General features: G+C 45.9%; 1 protein-coding gene and 1 non-coding gene across 6 annotated transcripts in view; one reads left to right on the forward strand and one right to left on the reverse strand.

The window, feature by feature from the left end:
- Nucleotides 1–19,082, reverse strand: part of LOC144501291 (coronin-6-like) — a 303,060-nt gene that overhangs the window by 155,740 nt on the left and 128,238 nt on the right. The gene's annotated exons all lie outside the window — the stretch shown is intronic.
- On the forward strand, nt 12,531–12,604 carry trnat-agu (transfer RNA threonine (anticodon AGU)). The gene has a single exon. It is a non-coding gene; the product is annotated as a tRNA-Thr (tRNA).

A 19,082-nucleotide genomic window follows, 5' to 3' on the forward strand; every position in this document is an offset into this window, starting at 1 on the left:
ATGGCAGCAGGAGTCCCAGAGTCACAACCATATTTGGCCCATTGTGTCCATGCCAGCTCTCTGTAGATCAATCCAGTCAGTCCCATTCTCCCGCCTCCATCGTCCTGAAAGTTTATTTCCCTCAAGTGCCTATCCAATTTACTTTTGAAATCATTCATCGCCTCCATGTCTCAGAGGCAGCCAAATTCCAGTAGCTGCAGTTGTTAAAATTTCTCTTTCTCCGCCTCTCACCTCATCTGCGTTGTTTCATTTGTCAACAGGATTAGTTGGCTCTGCAATTGGCTAGTTACCAGCTGAAAGCTCACACCCACCACAGCAATCATAACCATTGCCCAACAAACTACCGCAGCACCTGAACACAACTAGGCCTAACAAAGCTTCAACCTCATCTTCACAGCTTCCCAAATTCCACTCCGACTGAGGATGGGGTGAGATGGGACTGTGGATGGGATGGGATTGCGGGTGGAAGGGATTGTGGATGGGATTGCGGGTCTTGGCAAGTCAGCCAATTCCCTAAGTTTAAGTGTTTTTTGAGTTTATTTATTAGTGTCACAAGTAGGCTTACATTAACACTGCAATGAAGTTACTGTGAAAATCCCCTAGTCGCCACACTCTGCGCCTGTTCGGGTTACAATGAGGGTCAATTTAGCATGGCCAGTGCACCTAACCAGCACATCTTTCAGACTGTGGGAGGAAACCGGAGCACCCGGAGGAAACCCATGCAGACACGGGGAGAACGTGCAGACTCCACACAGACAGTGACCCAGCCGGGAATCGAACCCGGGTCCCTGGCGCTGTGAGACAGCAATGCTAACCGCTGTGCCACCGTGCTGCCGTATTGTTATCGTGCCGTCCTACTGTCAGGCATTGACTCTGAAAGGAGGCCGGGGGTTCTGGAGATGCTAAGGAGAAAAGTAAAGAGCCAGTGTAGACATTTTCTATTGAGATGTGGAGGTGAAATTCTCCCAAGTCCCCTCCGGCGGGTTCAATGGCAGAGTATGGCAGGAGGCCCAGGAATCATTTTCACGTTGGCGTGAATTTACAGTGGAATCTTCCACTGGTGCCAAGGCAGGTCAGAAAACCCACCAGAGACCATCGTAAACCTCATCTGCTTCCCGGTAATGGGATACAGATGAATGCCCCCCCCCCCCCCACCCCCCAACGTAATCCAAGGTTTTGTCAAGGAAGGACTTATGAAGGGCCTATGTTAAGCAGTCATGTGAATCATATAGCACAGAAGGTGGCCATTTGACCTATTGTGTCTCTGCCAGCCCTTTTGAACAATTAGCCTCATCCCCCTTTCCTAAATTATCAAGGACTGTGGCACAGTGGTTAGCACTGCTGCCTCACAGGACCAGGGACCCGGGTTCAATTCCGGCCTCGGGTGACTGTGTGGAGTTTGCACGTTCTCCGCACGTCTGCACGGGGACCTCTGGTTTCCTCCCACAGTCCAAAGATGTGTGGGTTAGGTTGATTGGCCATGCTAAATTGTCCCTTAGTGTCAGGCGGTTAGCAGGGTAAATACATAGGGTTACGGTGATAAGGCTTGGGTAGGATTGTTGTCGGTGTAGGCTAGATGAGCTGAATGGCCTCTTTCTGCACTGTAGGGATTCTATGACTGGTGCTAGTCTTACTGCAGTGGTAATAGGAATCGAATTTCATGGATCATTGACATTTTTGATTATTATTTGCAACTCCAAAGTGCAGATTTGACATTTTGCATCAGAGGGCCATATCGTGAGCCAGGTTTTGTTGGTTGATTGATCGGAAAAGAACCTTGGAAAGCTGCACCATCAGAATTGACATGACCCGAGTGAAAAATGATTCATAGACACGTGTTAAACGTACCTCGGAACCTACAGCTGCTGGTGAAAGCGACGCAAGGGTTAACCCTGCTAATCCCCCTGATATTAGGGTCAATTTAGCATGGCCAATCAACCTAACCCGCACATTCTTTTGCCTGTGCCAGGAAACCCACGCAGGCACGGGGAGAATGTACAAACTCCACACAGACAGTGACTCGAGGCCGGAATTGAATCCAGGTCCCTAGAGCTGTGAGGCAGCAGTGCTAACCACTGTGCCACCGTGCCGCCCAAAAAGACATTTTTTCATCAAAAGCAACAAGGAGCTTGCCAACTACCATTAATAGGGTTACACCGAACCAACCAGGAGTTGAACCTAGAATTTGCTGATCTGTAGTCAGACGCGTTATCAATTGCGTCACTGGTCCAGTGAATAATATGCCTAGTTGCATAAAACGTACTTTTGTATCAAGTATTTCAAGTGAAATGTATCTTTTTATTACAGTATCATTTGTCTGTTAATTCAAGTGTAATTTGTTTTTGGTTCTGTTTCATGTTGAAGTTAACGTCACCAAAAGAGGAATGTTGCTGGTAATTGTCCATTTGGGGGTCCTTCAGTAAATTTGCTTTCCTTCAGTTTTTCCTAGATTTCAGCCTAATAAAATGCCTCAAGCCGCTTCACAGAAGCGTTATAAAATAATATATAACACCAAGCTACATAAGGCGATATTAAGTTAGGTGCCTAAAACCAAAGACAGGGGTTTTAAGGAGTGTCTTAAAGGGGGAAAGCGAGGTAGAGAGGTGTAGGGAGGGTATTCCAGAGCTTAGAGCTGGCGTGACTGAACGCACGGCCACCTATGGTGGAGTGATTGAAGTCAGGGATGTTCAAGAGGACAGAATTAATTGAATGAGAAGAGAATCAATTTAAAATTGTCACTGAAGAGGGATTTTAGGAAAAATCTCTCTATGTCTAGAAATGTTATGAGATGGGATACTTTGCCATCGGAATGGAACGGTGTTATGGAGATGGAATTCGGTGGTCTTAACGGTGGCACAGTGGTTAGCACTGCTGCCTCACAGCGCCAGGGACCTGCGTTCAATTCCAGCCCTGTGTGGAGTTTGCACGTTCTCCCCATGTCTGCGTGGGTTTCCTCCGGGTTCTCCGGTTTCCTCCCACAGTCCAAAGATGTGCAGATTAGGTTGATTGGCCATGCTAAAATTGCCCCTTAGTGTCCTGGGATGCGTAGATTAGAGGGATTAGCGGGTAAAATATGTAGGGATATGGGGGTAGGGCCTGGGTGGGATTGTGGTTGGTGCAGACTCGATGGGCCGAATGGCCTCTTTCTGTACTGTAGGGTTTCTATGATTTCTATGATCAAGGAGATTAGCAGGGCAAATAAGTGGGGTTATGAGGATAGGGCCTGGATGGGATTGCTGTTGGTGCAGGCTCGATGGGCCAAATGGTCTCCTTCTGTACTATAGGGATTCTATGATTCTGGTCCTGGTGCGAATCAGTGGTCAAACCCAAACATCAAGGTTGAGACCAGTATGGATGGCTGAGCCTCAGGCAGCTGTCAGGGAGAAGGATGGTGCTGCTGGTTACAGAAAGAAGTTTGTGGCAGAAGTTGTGCCATATCATTCTCAACCTTGGCGCTGTATTTGACTCTGAGGTGAACTTCTGACCACTGATTTGTGCCAAGACTAGAATCTAGAATCTCTACCGTACAGGAGGAGTACAGAGGACAATGGTTTGAACTTCCCAATACTCACTTGGCGGAGATTTCTTCTCATCCAGTACTGAATGGCAGATAAGCAATGTGACACATCAGAGACAGTAGAGGGGTCGAGAGAGATGGTGGTGAGGTAGGGGTCAACCATGTTGGCACACAAATGGAATCTGATGGTGGATGATTTACCTAAAGGACAGCATATGGATAGAAAATAGAAGTGCACCAAGACTTAGGGGGAGGTGATGGCCTAGTGGTATTATCACTAGTCTATTAATCCAGAAACTCGGCTAATATTCTGGGGACCCGGGTTCGAATACCGTCATGGCAACTGGTGGAATTTGAATTCAATAAAAAATATCTGGAATTAAGAATCTACTGATCGGAACCATTCTCGATTGTCGGAAAAACTCATCTGGTTCACTCATGTCGAAATCGGCCATCCTTACCTGGTCTGACTGATATGTGACTCCAGAGCCACAGCAATGTGGTTGACCCTCAACTGCCCTTTAAGGGTAACTAGGCATGGGCTATAAATGCTGGTCCATCCAGCGACACTCATGTCCCACAAATGAATAAAAACATTTAGACCTTCGATGAAGCTACAGGTTTCAATATTGAAGCTGCTAGGCAAATGTAAGTTGTTGTTGAGCCTCTACCGGCCATGTCTTATTAAATTATCTTAACGTGACCCCAAATCCTGCGACATGTACCTGGAGAAAGAGTACGCGGCCTCCACATTTAATCTTATTTATCACAGCGAGTGTATTTCATTAACTTTGCTTGAATTTTTCATTTGCCGAGGTAATCTGAATGACGTGATCCGAGAGCTGCTGCACTCTGGGCAACGCTGCCTCCAGCATGAGCACACTAGACTGGAACACGGCCAAAGTTATCCCATGTGTGGTTCAGCTGAGGCGTCCAGCGTGAAAGCAACAACACAAAACGACCTCTTGGGTGAACTTATCAGGCTGTGTTTGCGAAACGGCTGACTACAGTCAAACGCGGAATTATTGTGAATAGTATCGCACCAAATACAAGATAAAGCCAATCCAGGAATTGGCAGGCGATAACTGGCTTTACATTTGGAGCTTTCTAATGTTGCGGATTTGTTTAGCTGTTGTGCTGAGAAGGTTCTGGCACTGACACGTGCTGGATTCCATTCGAAATGCAACCGCTCCAATTCTGCATTCCTATATTTGTAATGTGCAATGTCAAGCAGACCCAACATCAAAACTGGGTTCAATAAACATCCTTCCAGCGTAATTCTGAAAGTTCACACGTATGGAACTGAAGGAGCGAAATTTCTCCCAATGACAATATTTGCACCTGTGTCAATTTGTTCCCTAAAATTCCACAGCGTATTTCACTCACTAAAAGGGAGAACATTCCTTTGGACTGTTAGGTTGGTCCATATTCATTTACCAGTATTTAGTTAGCAGCAAAACACTCCTGAAGCTAAAGTTAAATTATTAGTCACGAGTAGGCTTACATTAACACTGCAATGAAGTTACTGTGAAAATCCCCTAGTCATCACACTCCTGTTCGGGCACACTGAGGGAGAATATAGCATGGCCAATGCGCCGAACCAGCATGTCTTTCCGACTGAGAGAGGAAACCGGAGCACCCGGAGGAAACCCACGTAGACACAGGGAGAACGTGCAGACTCCACACAGACCCAAGCCAGGAATCGAACCCGGGTCCCAGGTGCTGTGAGGCAGCAGTGCTAACCACTGTGCCACCGGGCCACCTTAATATCCTAACCAATAATCACATTAAAACTCAGCAATCATACCAACAGGGCTCATTTTGAGAAGATGTCATCACCATATTGGGAAGTTTCTGTCGATCCAGTCAGTTCCACAAACAGGCTAATCTCAAATCTATATTTAAACCAGCATGACGTCCGCAGATAGGCAAAGTGATAAATATTTACTGCACCAAACACAAGGAGTGAAGAAATGACCTTGATGAATTACTGACGCAGCTGTCAAAATTGGCCAAATCCTGGAGGTTAGACACACATTCAAAAGCTGACCAGCTCAACGCAAACTGGAGGAACAGCATCTCATCTTCCGGCTCGACACATTACAGCCTTCCAGTCTCAACATCGAATTCAACAACTTCAGATGATTAGCTCTACCCCACCTCAAAATGTTTTCATTTCATTTAATTTTAAACTTTTCTCTACCTTTTATTTCTTTATTGTCCTTTTTATTTTTATTTTCCCTCCCCAATCTTTCCCCCTATATTAGCTCCCCTTTCCTTACCTTTTTTCCCCCTTTACTTTCCTCCTTTTTCTCAATTTTACCTCTCTCCTACCCATCTCTCCCCTCCCCCCAAATCTTCATCTGTCACAGCTTACCCTCTGATTTCAGCTTCTCTGCCGTTTGACCATTCAGAACTTCTATTCTCTCTATGGACTGCCATTAGCAGCCTTTCCCCTTGTTTTTGTGGCTATGACTCATCTTTCATTCCCTCCCCCTGCAGTATAAATATCTCCCACTTTCTATGCCTTTTAGTTTTGACAAAGGGTCATCTGGACTCGAAACGTCAGCTCTTTTCTCTCCTTACAGATGCTGCCAGACCTGCTGAGATTTTCCAGCATTTTCTCTTTTGGTTTCAGATTCCAGCATCCGCAGTAATTTGCTTTTTATTCAAAAGCCGACCTCCTGAGCTGTCACCTCACTCCGAGTGCACGTGCAATGATTAGCATGAGCCAAGATGGATGGCCAAGTGCCAGGTATTCTTTCCTTCACCTTTCTTTTTGCTGAAATTCGTTCCCCCCAGTCAACACAACCCATTTCTCAAAGCATTCACTGAAGAGCCTTTGTAAAGCCTGAGCTCAAACTCCCAGTGAGGGGGATTCTGGACGCCACAGTTTCAGACTCCGGCTCACCCTCATGTTAAACATGAAAAAGCTGAAATGATGGAGGGCTGAGTTGGAGTGACCAGAGGTTGTGACGTGTGTCTCGATGAAGGACTCTTGTGAAACACTGGCAGTTGGTGTTGGAAAGCAGCCTGACACTGGCACCAGTCAACACAAGCCAGCTGGTGCCTCTTTATCATTTTCTGGGAGACATAGTACAAGCTGGTGCTGAGATTTCACCCAGTGCTGTGGAGTGGATTGGAAACGATGGGCTGGTGAGTGGCTTTAAGCAGCCAATCCCACTCCTCACCATTGGAAAATAAATCAACCGGAGTCTTCTCCCTCAAGACTTTTCTCTTCAGTCACACGGTGGAACCCTGGCTGAGATTTTTTTAAATACTTTTCCAATTCAATCAAATCAAATCCAATCCAATTTAAAAATAGTTTTACTTTCAGTGTAACCTAATGACCTCAACCAAGTGCAGGCGATCCACACTACACTTGATCCTAGCCAAAAGGCCGAGAAGCGATGGCTGAGGTTATACTTTTCCAATTCAATCAAATCAAATCCAATTCAGAGTCTCAACAAGTTGAGACATTTCAGATCCAGGCTGACAAGACAGGGCGAGCGACCAAATCACCCTGTCCTGGGCCTGATCTACATGAGCCAAGTTGATTGGGGGAGCAAAGCAACACCTCCTCCAAGACTTGAGCTCATTTGCATCTTAGCCAAAAGGCCGAGATGCCGCTTTTAAAAATTGCTTCATATGAAACATATGAAGCTTCAATGCAACCCAATGACCTCAACCAAGTGCAGCATCCTCTCCATACTACACTTGATCCTAGCCAAAAGGCCGAGAAGCGATGGCTGAGATTGCTCAGAGCCCGCAGCATGGACACATTTCTGCTCTCATCCTTGCGAATCTTCTCTGCAGCCTCTCCAGTCCCTCGATATCCTTTTTATAACATCCTGACTAAAACTGCCTGCACGGTTCTAAGTGTGGTCCAACCAAAGATCATTGCTGGTTTGGTGTAACTCCCCTCTTTTAAATTCCCTGTTGAAATGAAGCCTACTGTTTGGTTCACTTTTTCCTTTCTCACTTTTTCTCTTCCAGTTACTTGACTAAAGAACTCAAGGGAGGAAGAGGAGAAATCACCAGCATCATCTCGAGGGCAACTTGGGACGGACATCAAATGCCAGCCTAGGCAGTGATGGCCAGATTAATAAAATATATTTTCACACAACAATTCATTACGATCCAGAATAAAATGCAAGAAAGGGTGCTGGAAACAGATTTAAATTGGAGGTTAATCATATAATCCCTTCAGTGCAGAAGGAGGCCATTCAGTCCATCGAGTCTGCATCGACCACAATCCCACCCAGACCCTATTCCCGTAACCCCTCATATTTACCCTGCTAACCCCCCCAGACACTAGGGTCGCTTTAGCATGGCCAATCAACCTAACCCGCACATCTTTGGACTGTGGGAGGAAACAGGAGCACCTGGAGGAAACTCATGCAGACACAGAGAGAACGTGCAGACTCCACACAGACAGTGACTCGAGGCCAGAATTGAACCCAGGTCCCTGGCGCTGTGTGGCACCCGGGTCCCTGGCGCTGTCCCACCATTGTCAATGAGGTTTCCCATTGGATGCACCCCTTGCCACTGGGAAACCCGCGAAGGGGGCGTGCGATCGGTGGGACCGCAAGATCCCGCTGGAGTGAATGGCAGCAAGAGTTCCCGATCGTCCTCAGCTGGTGCAGAAGGAGCAGATACATTTTTGAACTGTGGCTGAATTAAACCGAACTTCAGATCTAAATGGTGAAGTATCTCCTCTGTGCATTACCCTACACCAGTCACATCTTATTGACACTGAACTATTGCAACATTTGCTTCCAATCCAGCGGAGATATTGAGAATTGTTTGAAACTAATAGACTTACCATGGAGTGGAATTGTGATTGTGAGGTAAAGGAAATGGTACGGGGACACCAGCAGAAATCCTTCGAAACAAAATACTCAGGGGTGTGCGACTTTTCGTAAGGACAGGCAGGAAAGAAAGGGCGGTGGGTAGCTTTGTGAGTATGAAATGGAATAAGCACAATAGCGAGAAATGATCTTGGATCAGAAGATGTAGAATCCACAGTGGCAAGCACTGCTGCCTCACAGCTTCAGGGACCCGGGTTCAATTCCAGCCTCGGATCACTGTCTGTGTGGAGTTTGCGTGTTCTCCCCATGTCTGCGTGGGTTTCCTCCAGGTGCTCCAATTTCCTCCTACAGTTCAAAGATACGCGAGTTAGGTTGATTGGCCATGCTAAATTGCCCCTTGGTGTCAGGGGGACTAGCAGGGTCAATACGTGGGGTTACGGGGATAGAGCCTGGGTGGGATTGTTGTCGGTGCAGGCTCGATGGGCCGAATGGCCTCCTTCTGCACAGTCGGGTTTCTATGATTCTATGAATCTATAAGAGAGAGAAAAGCCAAAGATTTCCTCACAGAAGTGTGTGCAATAGTTGTAAAAATGTGTCTGGCAAGCTTGCCCAAGTCTTGGTGGCTCTCACACGTCTGTAGATTATTATATGCGGGTCCAGGATTCAAAAGGATGGCCCATCCCTTCCTGTTAAAGGTGCTGAAATTGTTATTAGGCTTTGAACATCTGGCACTTATCAAGGAGGTGGAAGTCATTTGCTAACAAAAATTAGACAGTCAATGAACTGAGCCAAAAAACAACAAAATCATTTTGTCAGATAATTTGAATTAAGCAAACCCGAATCAAGAGTGAAATTTAACTTTTATTTTGAAACAATTTGTGGAAAGGTTTAATTTTAGCTTATTTACAAGAGTCACAAGTAGGCTTACATTAACACTGCAATGAAGTTCCTGTGAAAATCCCCGAGTTGCCACACTCCGGCACCTGTTCGGGTACACTGAGGGAGAATTTAGAGTGGACAATGCACCTAGCCAGAACGTCTTTTGGAGTGTGGGAGGAAACCAGAGCACCCGGAGGGAAACCCACGCAGACACAGTGAGAATGTGCAAATGCCACACAGACAATGACCCGAGCCGGGAATCGAACCCAGGTCCCTGGTGCTGTGAGATAGCAGTGCTAACCACTGTGTCACCAGGCTGAAGGTGGAAGTCACATTGCACCTGCAGGTGCAATCTATTTACTATATGAAAATCACCAATCGGTCACAATTCCACTGGAAATGTGTCCACACAAAAAATTTGCTTAAATTTTCTTTTTTCCTCCCATTCAAATCCACAACCAGATTTTTGTCAAAATTGTGGTACAAGGGTCTGTCACTTAAGGGGTTAATTTGGGACTGAGTACAGTACCACCCACATGGTGATGTAATAGATCACATGATCCACACCTCGGGGTCAGTGTGATGTTGAGCATGAGCAAGGAGAGCTTCCTTAGATTGAATCTTTATCTTTGTATACAGCTTCTAATAGTTCATAAATACTTGCTGTTGGATTACTTGAAGCTACAAATAACTTAACAGGACCGACTGAAGTGCACCCAACACCTTACGACATAAACTTCACAAAAAGCGTTCGGAGACCTTGTAGTTCTGCCAACGGCTAATCACGAACATTCAGCAGAAATTATTTTTTCCCCTGTTTTAGTGACAGCATTAATTATTTAAAATGAATGGACCAATGCCAGAGCTATAATTGCAAACAAAGCCATTTCTGCTGAATCCATTGTATTTTCATCCTGCTGCCCTGAAAGGAATGGCATCCTGATCAAAGCTGAATTTAGCAGATGATAACTGTTACATCGAATATCAGTACACTGCTAAGTCAAACTAAGAGACAAAAATCGAAGCATGTTTATGTTTTCAGAAACGATGTTGGTGAAGTTTGGGAAATGTATACACAGCTCTGTAGAACCCTACAGTGCAGAAAGAGGCCATTTGGCCCATTGGGTCTGCAGCAACTCTCCGAAAGAGCATCCCATCCATGCCCTCCACTCCACCCTACCCCTGTAACCCTGCGCATTTACAGTGGGTAATCCACCTCACCCACACACTTTTGGACAATAATGGGCAATTTAGCATGGCCAATCCACCTAACCAGCACACCTTTGGCGTGTGGGAGGAAACCGGAGCACCCGGAAAAAACCCACGCAGACACGGGGAGAACGTGTAAACTCTACACAGACTGTCATCTGAGGCTGGATTTGAAGAGTGTGTGTAGATGGTGTAGTTCCTTTGTCTCGTCTGCTTTGATGATGTAGTTCCTTTGTCTCGTCGACTATCCTGTCTGGAGACAATACACATCTCTTTAACCTGTGCTTAATGCTCCCTCCACCCACATTGTCTGTATCTTTAAGATCTGGTTGGTTGTAGGGATTCGCATTCTAATCAGTATTCTGTAACTTGATTTTTTGTCTCTGTGCACTGTTTGAGAGCACATTTCCACTCCATCTGACGAAGGAGCAGTGCTCCGAAAGCTTATGGTATTTGCTACCGAATAAACCTGTTGGACTTTAACCTGGCGTTGTTAAAACTCTTGCTGGATTTGAATCCAGGTCCCTGGCGCTGTGAGGCAGCAGCGCTAACCACCATGTCACCATGTTTAAAATGCATTTTATTTTAAAAAGGCACAGCATTATGTTGCAACATATCGCAAACATGTTACAGGATATCTCTTTCCTCCTTCTTGTCCACACTAGAATCGTTTCAGAATCCAACTGCGTCCGACACATTAGCTGCAAACATTCAGAGTAAAATAACGTCATTAGAAATTCCTTTGCTCGTCTTTGGGGCTGTAGAAATATCAAGTCACCATCACCTGGGGGTGGGGGTGTGGGGCTGGAGGAGGTGGGGGGGGGCAGAGATGGCCCTTTTTTTTATACAAATAATAACTCATTTTAAAAATTGGCTTAGAACAAATATAGCTTAGGTTTTTTCAAATCAGCAGTCAATGCAGATGATGAATTTGGAAAATAAAATCACCCTCCTACAACTTTGATGTTTTAATGTTCTCACGTTTTGGTCTCTGTTCATTTTGCCTCTGTTGATCACCTTCCTGATCTATTTGTCTTAACTCATCTCTTCAGCCCCTGTCCTCATCTGTTTCTTTCTCTTTTTCCTATGGGATGGTTACTACAGGATAGTGCATTGGGGAAAGGAGTCACACAGACTGCATTTCCCCATTGTTATAAGTGTGAAATTAGAGGTAACTTTATCCCACACGTGTATGCCTTTGCAAAAAAACACACTTCAATAAATCTTTTGAAATATGTCCTGATTTTTTTTTTAAAATTACTTGATGGAAAGCTACCGTTTAGAAAGTGCTAGAAAGGAAAGAGAAACATTCCACTCGGACACTTGACTGAATGGCACGGGAACCCCCAAGGAAATTAGATGCCCTCCATATGCTCAGATAGCACAGTGAGAAGTCTCACAACACCAGGTTGAAGTCCAATAGGTTTACTTGGAATCATGAGCTTTCAGAGCACTGCTCCTTCGTCAGGATAGCACAAGTCACCTTCAGCTCACATAGAAACATAGAATGGTTACAGCACAGAAAGAGGCCATTCAACACATGGCAATTCCTCATCGAATTATAGAATCCTTACAGTGCAGGAGGAGGCCATTCAGCCCATCAGGTCTGCACTGACAACAATCCCATTGACTCTGGCGGGAAAGTAAGATCCACGTCCAGCCGTGTGTGCGTGTGCTTGTGCACGCGTGTGTGTGCATGCATGCATATGTGTGTGTCCCACATGTGGGCTGAATGCATGATGTCGCATTTTTATTATTTTTCCCCTGGGTTTAGTGACTAACAAATTTGCTCTTTCATCAGCTGAAGAAAACCTAGTTTGTTTGGCTTCTTATTGCTGACAGCTGAAATAGTTAAATACATTCTGATCTGGAAAAGGCGATCTTTGTGAAGAGAAAACTTAAAAACCTTTTGTTGTGACCAATCGAGGAAGCTGAAGACAGGGAACAGGTTCATCCTTTCTCACCTAGTCTTAACAACGCAAAGAAATCTATTACTTTGACTTGGTGCATGGGAACTTAACGCTAAAAGACATAAAATGCAGCATCAAATTATCAATGGATACCAACAGTGGAGAAATAAACACTGCCACGGACAGATAAGAGGACCATAGGTTGGTGCCGTGGCTTAGTTGGTTAAAGCGCCTGTCTAGTAAACAGGAGATCCTGAGTTCAAATCTCAGTGGTACCTTAGCAAAAGTGGCCTTCTAGTATTAGAGGTGGGTACAATTTTAACTTTTAAAAAGCATTTAGATAGTTACATGGGTACGATGGGTATAGAGGGATATGGGCCAAATGCGGGCAATTGGGATTAGCTTAGGGGTTTTTAAAAAAAAAAGGGCAGCATGGTCAAGTTGGGCCGAAGGGCCTGTTTCTATGCTGTGAACCTCTATGACTCTATAAGTGTCCAGAGGGGCAATTCTTTCTATGACTCTAGGTAAAGTTGGAAGGAGAGACACACATTGCTTAAAGTTTATTTTTTAGTGTCGCAAGTAGGCTTATATCAACACTGCAATGAAGTTACTGTGAAAATCCCCTAGTCGCCACACTCCGGCGCCTGTTTGGGTACACTGAGGGAGAACTTAGCATGGCCAATGCACCTAACCATTGTACTCATTGGAGTTTAGAAGGATGAGGGGGGATCTTATTGAAACTTACAGGATACTGCGAGGCCTGGATAGAGTGGACGTGGAGAGGATGTTTCCACTAATAGGAAAAACTAGAACCAGAGGGCACAACCTCAGGCTAAAGGGACAATCCTTTAGAACAGGGATGAGGAGGAATTTATTCAACCAGAGAGTGGTGAATCTGTGGAACTCTTTGCCACAGAAGGCTGTGGAGGCCAGGTCATTGAGTGTCTCTAAGACAGAGACAGATAGGTTCTTGATTAATAAGGGGGTCAGGGTTTATGGGGAAAAGGCAGAAGAATGGGGATGAGAAAAATATCAGCCATGATTGAATGGCAGAGCAGACTCGATGGGCCAAGTGGCCCTAATTCTGCTCCTATGTCTTATGGTCTAACCAGCACAACTTTCAGACTGTGGGAGGAAACCGGATCGCCTGGAGGAACCCCACACAGAAACGGGGAGAATGTGCAGACTCTGCACATACAGTGACCCAAGCTGGGAATCAAACCCGGGTCCCTGGCGCTGTGAAGCAGCAGTGCTAACCACTGTGCCACCATTTCTGTGCTTTCTTTTTAACCTCAACAAAATAAGTACACCTGGCTGAGCAAAATTCCCTGCCCGATTTGAATACAGCACGATGCATAAATAATGTCTTCAAAATTACTCTCAATGAATAATTAAAATGTGTAATAGTTTCCATTGATATGCTAGCAATGCGCCATTTTCTCTTCATGCCATATGGAACCGAGTTCAAAGTTCCTCGAATGTTCTTCGTATTTAATTATGCACCATTCAAGTCATTAAAAAACATTTAATTTAAATAAAATGAATTGACATCCACTAAGTTCAGGTAAACAGACAACAACACAACACTTGGTATTCCAACAATTTGGCAATTCAGGGGTAGAACTGAAGTTGATTATCTGCACATTAATTTGCTATTTAAAGTCTGACAATCTGAAGAATGTACAATATTTCATAACCGAATATTCTAGAATATTCCAAACAGATGTTTTTGACCCACAAGCAGCCATGATGTCAAAACGAGCCACTCGCTGCTTTAAAAGGGGTAAATCTCACCAGTGGTTAAGCACTTAGTCTAAAGCTGACACTCTCAGTTTGAAAGTGGAATATCATTCTGGAGGCAAGCACTTACCCTAGATCTGTCCTTGATATTTAGTATTGTGTTGAATAATTAATTTGCTGAGTATTCCATTTAACTTCACAGGGTTCCGCCAATCTTGCACCTTCTCCAGATTGGGAATTAGTTATATTGCCAGGAACTATGTAGAGTAAAGCAATATTACCAGTCCGTTGAGCACAGAGGATGATAAATGCATTTTCTGGGCAATCAGCAAAACACTAAGCAGTGATGTTGTGAAGCCGGCCAACTACTGTCAGCCTTCATCCCAGCAGCCTCACACCTATTCCACTTTCACAATGCCAGCGCCAAGAGGGAACTCAACATCTTGAATGGCAAGAGGCTGAATCATGAACAACATCTCATTTATCTTGGTGTTACCCTTGACCAAACACTGGAATACAAAAATCACCCGAGTAAGACAGCAGCAAAGATCAAAATGCGAAACAACCTCCCCAGCAAACTCGCTGGCCCCTCATGGGATGCTCAAACCCTAAGGACCTCAGCTTTTGCCATTGTCTACTCGACTGCAGAGTACCACGCACCAGTATTGTGGTGAACCATCGTTGGTTCCCACTAGATAGTACTGAGCCAGGGTCTGGCCAGTACTACAAGTATGTATATATGTTGCTGTTGGGGTTTGGGATGGGTTGTTCTCCTTGTTGCTGTTGGGGTTAGGGTTGGGCTGTTATACCTTGTATTATAGTTATTGTGGTACATCCCAGTCGGGCTCCGCCTCCTGGGAGAGGTATAAAGGTCTCTGCTCTGTCTGGGACCCCTCAGTCTGGGATCGTGTATATAATTAGTAGCTTCGTTGTACAGCAAATAAAAGCCTTTATTTCCTGAGCATCTCAAGCCTCATGTGTGATAACGCGCATCAATTTTATTTGGGGAAGGTTTACATCAACCCAAGCCTGCCACGACACAAGGACATGACCAATCCGTCTGCTGCCCGCCTCCCCTCATGGCAGCCCATATGGCTGAGACCACCGTGCCAAGGAGTAGCAGCAGAGGCCCGATGGCAGCAGAATGGAACTAACAAGCCACCGTTAAAAACCACTTCCTCACCACAGAACCCACAGCCCACTCATCCGGCTTCAACCTGCCACATCAACATTGGACACTCCTCAACCATTTAGCACTGACCAAGGCCTTTGTGCAGCAAATTGGCACAAGTGGGGTCTCTCAGGGAACCCGGGCTGCAGCCGCGGTGGACCCCAATCAATGACTTACATCATTGAAGACTGTCCCCTGACAACATTCAGCACAAAACTCCATTTAACCACTGCACAAGCTATTGCCTGGCCTGGTGATTACAGCGCATGCTAAAATAAAAATCAGGAAAAGTTTCCTTTCTTTACATTAATACCACGCTGAATTTTGTTTCCTAAGCCGACTTGACAGAAACTGGAAAGAATTATTTGGAATAAAATATAGTTCCTGAAATTTAAGCCACTCAAACATCTACTGAAACTGGCACGCTCCTTTAGTGCTCTGGGTGGACTCTGAAATCTCTATCCTGAATCTGCTGTAATGCATTTTTCTTTACACCATGATAAATCTGTCGTAGTATCGGAATCACATGTTTACTATCTCTTAATTCCTTGCAAAGTTTATTTTATTAGTGTCACAAGTAGGTTTACGTTAACACTGTAATGAAGTTACTGTGGAAATCCCCACACTCCGGCGCCTGTTCGGATACACTGAGGGAGAATTTAGCACGGCCAATGCACCTAACCTCAATAAATTATGGAGATGAGCATCCAATTAGCGGGCCCAGGACTGAAATCTCCGGGCCCACGAGAGTCTCTGCCCCGCCAGGAGTGTTGCACTCCAGCTGGGTTTACAACAGCTCCCCACTTGCGGAAAGCTGGTGGCCCGAACCCGCTGGAGTGAAGGGGGGCTTGGAGGCCCCCAGGAGGTCAGGGGTAAGGGGGGAGCCCCCTTGAGCTTTGCCAGCCTGGCCCCCCCCCGGCACTGCCCAAGAGGCAAAGTAGCAATGCCCAGGCGGCACCTTTGCACTGCCCACTGGGCACCAGACAGTGTCCAGGGGGTGAGGCCAGAGGGGGCGGGGCCTATAGGGGCAGGGCATCTTGGGAGCGATCGGTGGGGATGGGGGGTCCCGCTGCCAATTTGCAGTTGGGAATTGGGCTGGGTGCCAGAGGGAGGGAGGCAAGCGATCGGGGCTAGCCATCAGGGTGGGGTTGGGACTGAGGGTGGGGAGACGTCAGAACTGCGGTGGGAGGGGCAGTCAGGGCTGCCGGTCGGTGGGGAGGGTGGGTGGGATAGGGAGATCGGGACTGCCAGTGGAGGGGGAGTTGTGGGGAAAGATCGAGGCGGGCCGTGACGGGGGCCGATGTTCGGGGCGGGCGGGGGGGGGTCGCACAGCCAGCGATGCAGGTTTGCGGGGCTGGCCAGCAATCAGGAGGCCGGCAGTACCGATCTCGGCACTGACAGATCAACGCATGCGCATTAGCTCAGCGCTATGCTGCTGGCCTCCGCATCGTAAAGGGGAACATGCCCCTGTCTACATCAACGGGGATGAAGTAGAAAGGGTCGAGAGCTTCAAGTTTTTAGGTGTCCAGATCACCAAGAACCTGTCCTGGTCCCTCCATGCCGATACTATAGTTAGGAAAGCCCGCCAATGCCCATGTCAGCTACGACTCTCACCAACTTTTACAGATGCACCATACCAAGCTGTGATACAACCAGAAAGAATGCTTTCTATGGTGCATCTGTAAAATTTGGTGAGTCGTAGCTGACATGCCAAATTTCCTTACTTTTCTGAGAAAGTAGAGACATTGTTGGGCATTCTTAACTATAATGTCGGCATGGGGGGACCAGGACAGGTTGTTGGTGATCTGGACACCTAAAAACTTGAAGCTCTCGACCCTCTCTACTTCATCCCCGTTGATGTAGACAGGGGCATGTTCTCCTTTACGCTTCCTGAAGTCGATGATAATCTTCTTCATTTTGTTGACATTGAGGGAGAGATTATTGTTGCCGCACCAGTTCACCAGATTATCTATCTCATTCCTATACTCTGTCTCATCATTGTTTGAGATCCAACCCACGACGGTGGTGTCATCAGCAAACTTGAAAATCGCATTGGAGGGGAAATTGGCTTCCACCACCTTCTCTGGCAGTGCGTTCCAGGCACCCACCACTCTCTGCATGAAAAACCTCCCCCTCACATCTCCCTTAAAACTTTCCTCCCCTCACCTTGAACCTGTGCCCCCTTGTAATTTACACTTCCACCCTGGAAAAAAGCCTCTGATTATCCATCCTGTCTATGCCTCTCATAATTTTGTAGACCTCTATCAGATCTCCCCTCAGCCTCTGTCTTTCCAGCAAAAACAATCCTAGTTTATTCAACCTCTCCTCATAGCCAACACCCTTGAGACCAGGCAACATCCTGGTGAACCTTCTTCGCACTCTCTCCAAAGCTTCCACATCCTTCTGGTAGTGTGGCGACCAGAACTGCACACAATACTCCAAATGTGGCCTAATGATTCAGTACAACTATTTTATCAGAGGTGACCTATATATGGTAAACCTCTAGGCTTGCCATCCAATTGAGGTGCCCTGGGACAAGTCATTAAGAATCCGAGGAGTCAAGCAGACAGGGCCCTCTATATGCCCGGTTAGATCCAAGGACCTCCTTCCCTACAGCACCCACTGCATGGCATGGAGCTTCTGGCTTCAATGGCCTCCCCGGCCTCCACAGGAAGGTCCACTCATTGACACTGGCAGCCTGTCGATGCTCTCCACCTCTGGAAGAAATGATGGCCCCTTAAAATGGCTGCAAACATTGATCTTCTAGAGATGTCAATGGGTCCAGAAGGTTCCAGGTGATTCTGATCATCTCCAATGTCAAGGCTGACTGAGCAGCTTCACTCTGCTGTCCAGTAGGTCAATAATAAAAGCAGCAATTGCTCTACATAATTATGTTCTCATTCGCTTCAATAATCATAAAAAATGATCCCTTAAATGAACACAAATAGACCTTGCTCGCTGAAGCAAAGCTCAGCCATAACTTAATATCCAGTGTATTAGCGTTGTGGTTAGAATCAAGCACAACTACATACTGTTACCACTGACTAAGATTGATGGTCCTGTATTGACTGCTTTTTAGACAAGTGAGCATCATTTTCCCCCCTATCTGTAATTGTTCTTCCTCAATATGCAAAATACACAACTGAGATGCCTTGGAGCAAATCATAGAATCCCTATAGTGCAGAAGGAGGCCATTTGGCCCATCAAGTCTATACCAGCAACAATCCCACCCAGGACCTATCCCCTTAACCCCACATATTTACTCTGTTAATCCCCCTGACTAAGGGGCAATTTAGCATGTCCAATCCATCTAACCTGCACATCTTTTGAGTGTGAGAGGAAACCAGAGAACCCATGTTTCCTCAGAAGGAACTCTTCAAATGCAAACAATAAAAATATAACAAAGCTTACTCCAACTTATAAATCAAAGAAAGGATTTAATAAAGAAACTTCATTACTCCAAACTTGGGGCCTCCCCCTGGGCCAATCCAAGTTCCCCACAATTCCCAACAGGTTCTTATTTATAGTGAGTCAGCTGGTCAGCTGACCATCACATCATTCTGTAATTGGTTCCATGGTTGACTGGGTCAGCTGACTCTTACAGCTTGTTACCATTGGTCACATTATATCCGATACAAAGTTGTCACCGGTTACATTGTAGCAACTTGGAGGAAACCCATGCAGACATGGGGAGAATATGCAAACTCCACACAGTCATCCTTGGCCAGATTTGAACCTAGGTCCCTGGCGTTGTGAGGCAGCAGTGCTAACTACTGTGCCACTGTGCTGGACATGGTACAGAAATTATTAGGGTCAACTAAAAATGTTGATTTTTCTGCTCAATC

This window comes from Mustelus asterias, chromosome 12, assembly GCF_964213995.1.
Source record: "Mustelus asterias chromosome 12, sMusAst1.hap1.1, whole genome shotgun sequence".
NCBI classification, from domain to species: domain Eukaryota; kingdom Metazoa; phylum Chordata; class Chondrichthyes; order Carcharhiniformes; family Triakidae; genus Mustelus; species Mustelus asterias.